This window comes from Apis mellifera, linkage group LG13 (assembly GCF_003254395.2).
Source record: "Apis mellifera strain DH4 linkage group LG13, Amel_HAv3.1, whole genome shotgun sequence".
Classification (NCBI taxonomy): domain Eukaryota; kingdom Metazoa; phylum Arthropoda; class Insecta; order Hymenoptera; family Apidae; genus Apis; species Apis mellifera.
The window spans coordinates 7,001,455-7,008,575 of NC_037650.1; the positions used below are offsets into that span (position 1 = coordinate 7,001,455).

Consider the following 7,121-nt stretch of genomic DNA (forward strand, 5'->3'; position numbering starts at 1 on the left):
TTAAACAATTTGAGAATCTAAAACTACGAAAAAAAAAGAAAGAAAGAAGTCAAATTTTTATCATTTCAAGATCGGAACGATCCCCAGGGAATATCTCGAATTAAACGAGTCATTAAATATTTCCACCAGTTTTCCCCGTACGACCTTCGACGTATCGCTTCTTTATTGTCACGCGAATCATTAAGCAGGGATTAGAGGATGGTCGTAGGACCTGTTCCCTTAAGTACGCGCGTTCAGGTGTACATTATACTGGTCTCTACCCCCTATCAACAATATCACCTAGCCGCATTCCCAATCGCTTTATCGCGCGATCCCAACGTCCGATAACGCGGCTGGCTGGCTGGCTGGCGGTAGAACCGATCGCGACGCCGCTAGTTAACCACGGGATAACTTACTTACTTACTTCTTCCTCCAATTACCCCCTTGTACGGGGGTTTGGACGGCCCCATTTTTGCATGACGTATCGGCCCATTCCTCGAGCACCGATACTCGCCATTGGTTTTAGTATCTCCGGTTCTCCACGGTTTCTCGGGTCACAGTGGTCCCTGCCGCGGGAGGTACTCGTTCAGATATTAAAATTAGCGAGATAAAATCTGCGGATGGATAGAGTGGTTCAATTGAGCGGAGTGGTTTAATGGTGGCGGGCGGCACCGGTCGCCAGTTGCGACTCAATAAGGAACGGGCGAATCGTGCTCTTGTGTTCTTGCGAGAGAGTGTCTTCATTGCGAGAGAAACGAGGAAGGAGCGTCTTTGTTCGTAAATCTGAGAAAATTATTGAACTGTTGTTAATTAAGTGCCGGGTTTACGACTGCGGAAGAATTATTCTTTTTTCGGTCTGCGGTTATTTAACATTGTGGGAAGTGTGTAACCAGTGTAACGTTAAAACGGAATTACACAAGACCGATAATTATCGATGGCGGGCAGCCTCTTCCAACATTCTCGTTCGTTAAATCCGCGTAACAATTCTCAAGTTTATAATCGAAATAATAGCAACGGGAAGAACATTTCTATTTCAATTCCTTATATACGGAATTGAACTACGCATTCCCATCTTCCTAAAACCTGATGAAATCGAGCGATGAAATTCGACGATATTAAAAGATCTTTCACGTATCTTATCCAACAAACATCCATGAAAGCACAATCGGAACGCGACAATCGATCAAACGACACAAAGACGTGTCGTGTCTCTTTAATTCACGCAACATCGTGTGGTCCACATCCATACATAAATCAGGACCCATTTTTAGAGGGACCTAGGACGAGGGTCAACCTGGAGGACTCGTAGACACTTCGTATACCTCCTCTGTCCAACCTCCCCTCCAGTGTTGTGGCACTGTTCTCGCGGTTATGATCGGACCGCAGACCACGACCATTGTTCGAAAGGCAGCCGGGGTCGGTTCGTCTCGTTATATGAGCGCAATGCTGGCATAGTCGAGAGATAAACAGCGCTATGGGGGCTCTCTCCGCCACTATACGGAGAGAGGAGCGAAGATATCCATATAGCGGGCTGTGAGAGGTGCATCTAATGGGGCGACAATCGCATATCGTTAGGGATACAGTCCCTGGCAAAATCTTCGCCACGTCGGAGGTCCGACGCCAGAGTCCCCCGGCCATTGATTTCCATCTGTTCGATTTTTTCCCTCTCGCTGAGTTTTTGGTATTTCTTTTTAATTGCAATTTTTCTCGGATTTATTATTATTTTCTTCTTTCTTTTTTTGGGGTCGATAAAAGGATTCTAATTCTAATTCTATCTAATTCTATCTATCTATTTAATTCAATCATTCTAATTCTTTTTTCGATATTAGTAGAACGTTTATACGAAATTGTTCGAAATTAGATACATTATTTTACAACATTTTATCAGATAAAATATCAAAGTTGTAATAATTTCAATTTCCTTTTCTTTTTTAGCTGGATGGAACTACGTTTATATAAACTTGTCGAGAGAAAGAGAAACAGGTATCTGGATAATAAAAATTTCTCTAATTCCTATCTCCATTCGATTAAACGATATTTTCCATATGTGCGAGTGGAATGATACTCGGGACAGGAGTAGGACAAGAAAGTTCAGGTAATGAGATGCTAATGAATGCAAATAAAGTCACACAGTTCGTTAAGATTGACAAATAATTCTTTATTAAATCATTTTTCATTTTTACAAATGTTTACGATTACAAAATTTATTACAAAGGAAATTCTTACATAATATTACGATACATATAAAATTACACTGATTTCCAAAGTTTCGCATCGAAAGCTGGGAAATTCCAATCGATCTCGGCATTCGTCCACGGCGAGTGCGTGTTGGAACACGCGCATTCCACGATCGCGCGCAATTATCCTGTTCTCTCCTCCAATAAGAATCGGTTTAAGCCGCGTCAGGCGTATTAAAATCGTCGTATCGTTTTTCGAGAACGGTCGAATGCCGATCGGCGGCCCCTCCCTCGCTCCTCTCATTAAATCACATCCGCATCGTCCACGGGGTTTACATAAGGCGAAGTGGCTCCGCTAACGATCCGGAAGAAGGACCGCATCAGCGAAATTGCAGTTAATGGCACGGTTCAACGCCCACCGGCCAGCGTTTTTGCCCCGGCGAAGGTGAAAAAGACGGTGAAGAAATATGAGACTTTATTCCCCACCCCGCGCCCCCGGTGTAACTTACAATTTAATGAACCTCTCACCGTGGAATAAAAGGGAACGTTACTTTAATAATAGGGGAAAATGCTAATGTTATTAAATCCACTTTCCGTGTACACGACGAATTTACAAGATAATTGATACGAGGATGGAAAAGAAAAGGAAGAAGAAAAAAGAGAAGAAGAAGAAGAAGAAGGAGAAGGAGAAGGAGAAACCGTTCGTCGAACGCGAGTAGATACTTCTCGCGATCCTCGCTGGCCGGAGGGAAAAAGGAGGATGGGGCGAAGGTGGGAATGGTTTTTATGAAAAAGAGAAGGAAGGGCGGGAAGGAAAAAGAAGGGGAAACGAAAACGAGTTAACCGAGGGAACTCCGTCGAAATCACGGTGATCGTTAATCACGCCGCTTATCGATGCACACGTGTCGGCACAATAAGCGGCTATCGAGAACCTTTTCTCGATCTACCGATGCTCGCCAAGGTGGGAACAATGGTGTTGTCCAATTATTAAGAGAAACGGGGCCCCCCCATCAGCCGCAAAAACGCCGGCGGAGGTCGATCAAGTTTTGATAAACCGTGTAATTTCGCGGTGTATCGCGCGAACAAAGACGTGCACTTATCGTTACCAACAAGGAAACTTGCACCTCCCGCGATCCCCCCCCCCACCCGTCTAATTTTTCTTAACCGCGTGCATACACTCGGCGCATCCTTGGATTCCTTCCATCCCCTTTATCGCTCCATTATTCAACGATTTCTCAAATCGTTGTCGAGTAATCGAAACCGACCGCTTAATTAGAAACCTGCGAAAGAATCGAGCGACTCCTACTCGAGACCTCGGCCAAGAGCGTATCTTCTTGGACTGCAGTTCCGCCCAAGAGTTACAGCAAGAGGCAGCGAGTCGAGCAAGCCGGCCGGGGTCCCCTTTTGGCGGGGAAACACGATCCAAAAGCAGCGTGCAGGAGCAACTAATGACCGTCGTAATCGTGAATCCGCGCGGGAAGCACTCGCCACGGTACGGAGCGCGCACCACTCGACACTTTCTATTATCACATCGACAAATCCAGAGTAGGCCTACGGTGGCAGGGAGAGGGAGGGGGGGAGGGGTTGTGCGGTTGCAGCGGCGTGTAAACGTAACGCTAGATAAGTTACGATCGGTTTTGCACGAAGCGGCTTCGCGCGGCCCGCGGCGAGGATAGAGGCGAGCCAGCTCGCTTCTTAAAAGAGGCGGCACGGCCACCATGTACGGAATATCTGTATGGCCGCCGCTTACCTTCTTCCTCGTTGGGTGAAGTGGCCCCACGTGGGAAAAAATGTCACATTATTCTCCTATATGGTGATGCAGCACGCCGCTCACTTAGAAATTTATCCTCTTGGAGGTACGTGGCTCGTCCAGGAGCGGAAAGGGAAGGGGGAGGGACGAGCGATGCTTATACGGTGTTGTGGGAGTTACGGGACCCATTGCTACCGGCCTCGCCACGGACGGATCGTGGAGATCGCCGGGAGATCGTTTCCCTCCTCGATATATTCGTTCGGCTCGCGAGCAATACGCTTCCTGACACTTGGAACGAGAAACGAGCTTTCTTCTATTTCGACCACTATTTCGAGAGCTATTTCGGGATGTTCCTTTGATGTTTTTCTTCTGGATTAAATATGATCAATATTTTTATGGGATGGCGAACGATAATGGCAAGGATCATAAATCGTTGTGAATATTATCTTTCTTTCCTTTTTTTTCTTTTTTGGAGAGTTTAATTTGTCAGAAAGATGACAGGATATGATAGAATTTTAATGGAGTCAATGTATTTGGCTACAATTAGAATTGTAAATGAGAATATAATTCAATTTATATGTAGAATTTCTTCTTTTAGGAGGTGTATAATTTCTAGATTGAATTTTGTGCTAAAGTTTTGATAAGAATCTCGATACTAAATAGGAGGAACAATTTCTAGGAAGAGAAACGTGACGTGAAAGTCAATGTGAAAATAGTTTAGACTGTTTCTCGCTACGATTGGGGAGTGACAGATCGGATTGCAGTCGTCCCATATCATGTACTTACGTCTCGATACAATCGAATCACAGACAATGTACATCCTACATCTACAAGGTAGATATGATATTATATGATACTTCTTGTCCCGTATTGATGTACCAAAAAATACAAGATGTATTTGTACTCTTGTTTTTTATCTATTTTTGTATAAAATATTCTTACTTACTAAATATAGAATATCTTATTTGGAATTATTATTTCGATTTATTTGTTTAAAAAATATTTTAGATAAAATTTAAGTACTTTCAAAAAAAGTTAAATAAAATTTCGTATGTATAATTTCCCTTTAATAACATTTAATTTTCTTTTGTTTTTAAAAAAGATGATAGTTAAAATAGATAAGCTCGTAAATGATAACTATTATATAAAAAAGTAGTAGATAGTAGTAAATAGATTTAAGTAAAATGATGATAAAATGCTTTGTTTCTGTTATTAAAATAGGTAAGTATAAAGGTAAGTATAAAAGTAACTATCATAACTTTAGAAAATACTTACGTGCTATATATAATAGAAACTCGCAAGAAAAATTTTTTCAAAAATGTTAGCAGTTCTAGGAAATAACGACAAATTCCTAGAATTTTTACTTAGAAAGACAAAATTTTCAGTCAAATTTTCAATTTTGTTTCAGGAAAACATAAGTTACAAGAAGATTGCTTAAACAAATTCCAAACCATTTGGAGAATAAAACCGATCACCATATGATTTCAAGATTCACTTATCAGCAGCCCGTAGCTGCAATCATTTTAACGAGAATTCACTATCTCTAAGATGAAACAGAATCACGGAAGCATCAAAACAACGTATAACTGGGACCATTCAAGCATATATGATAAATAATATAGTTATATAAGTATAAATTATGTAATGTTATTATGTAAAATTATATGTAATATAAATTTAATATTTAATAAACATAATATTGAATATATATATTTTATATTCTTCTTATTTCGTACCTTACTTCTCCTTTCCTAAAAATATATAAACTAAAAACTATAATTTGAGAAAGGTAAGTAAAAAAGTAAATAAAAAAGTAACTTAAATTTTATAATTAATTTTACATAAAAAGAACAAAAAAATCTAAAACTAGCAGCTACATTTAAAGAGGTAAGTAAACAAAATTAATTACATAAATTGAAAAATAAAAATTCCATCAAATCGAGGAAAAGATGTTAAATTGCGGGAAAAATCGAAATTATTCAACAAAATTTTTGGCCAATTTTTCAATTTTGTATTAGGAGAACATGATACGATAGGAGGTCTACCTCCTACAAATTTTTAATTTTTGCTATATCTTTTAAACTATTGGTTTTTTGCTATAAGTGTGTTAATACTTTTTTGTGGGAAATTTTATGCTCTATCGACTGGTGCTATAAAAAATAGGTGTTATCGATAAAAAAAATAAACTTGTGCTAAAAAAGCTCCTTATTGGTCAGCCTAATAAAAAACTAAGAGCGTCATAATATACCCCTTTCGAAACCATTCAACTTTTATTTGAAACATTTTTTAATATTCTGAATAATAAGCGAGATATTAAAAAAAAAGTATTAACGTCGAAATTTCGGCGACCGAAGAAAAATTTTTGGCCAAAAACTCGATTTTGTATTAGGAGAACATGATACGATAGGAGGTCTACCTCCTACAAATTTTTAATTTTTGCTATATCTTTTAAACTATTGGTTTTTGCTATAAGTGTGTTAATACTTTTTTGTGGGAAATTTTATGCTCTATCGACTGGTGCTATAAAAAATAGGTGTTATCGATAAAAAAAATAAACTTGTGCTAAAAAAGCTCCTTATTGGTCAGCCTGATAAAAAACAAAGAGCGTCATAATATAGCCCTTTCGAAACCATTCAACTTTTATTTGAAACATTTTTTAATATTCTGAATAATAAGCGAGATATTAAAAAAAAAGTATAAACGTCGAAATTTCGGCGACCGAAGAAAAATTTTGGCCAAAAACTCGATTTTGTATTAGGAGAACATGATACGATAGGAGGTCTACCTCCTACAAATTTTTAATTTTTGCTATATCTTTTAAACTATTGGTTTTTTGCTATAAGTGTGTTAATACTTTTTGTGGGAAATTTTATGCTCTATCGACTGGTGCTATAAAAAATAGGTGTTATCGATAAAAAAAATAAACTTGTGCTAAAAAAGCTCCTTATTGGTCAGCCTAATAAAAAACTAAGAGCGTCATAATATACCCCTTTCGAAACCATTCAACTTTTATTTGAAACATTTTTTAATATTCTGAATAATAAGCGAGATATTAAAAAAAAGTATTAACGTCGAAATTTCGGCGACCGAAGAAAAATTTTTGGCCAAAAACTCGATTTTGTATTAGGAGAACATGATACGATAGGAGGTCTACCTCCTACAAATTTTTAATTTTTGCTATATCTTTTAAACTATTGGTTTTTTGCTATAAGTGT

The 7,121-nt window shown here is 38.6% G+C and overlaps 1 long non-coding RNA gene across 1 annotated transcript; it reads left to right on the plus strand.

Annotated features, from left to right (window-relative positions):
- The first annotated feature begins 472 nt into the window (after nucleotides 1–472).
- Nucleotides 473–5,513, plus strand: LOC113219201. Its single transcript, XR_003305971.1, has 4 exons — nucleotides 473–1,660; nucleotides 1,915–2,074; nucleotides 4,505–4,740; nucleotides 5,315–5,513. It is a non-coding gene; the product is annotated as an uncharacterized LOC113219201 (long non-coding RNA).
- The last annotated feature ends 1,608 nt before the right edge of the window (nucleotides 5,514–7,121 follow it).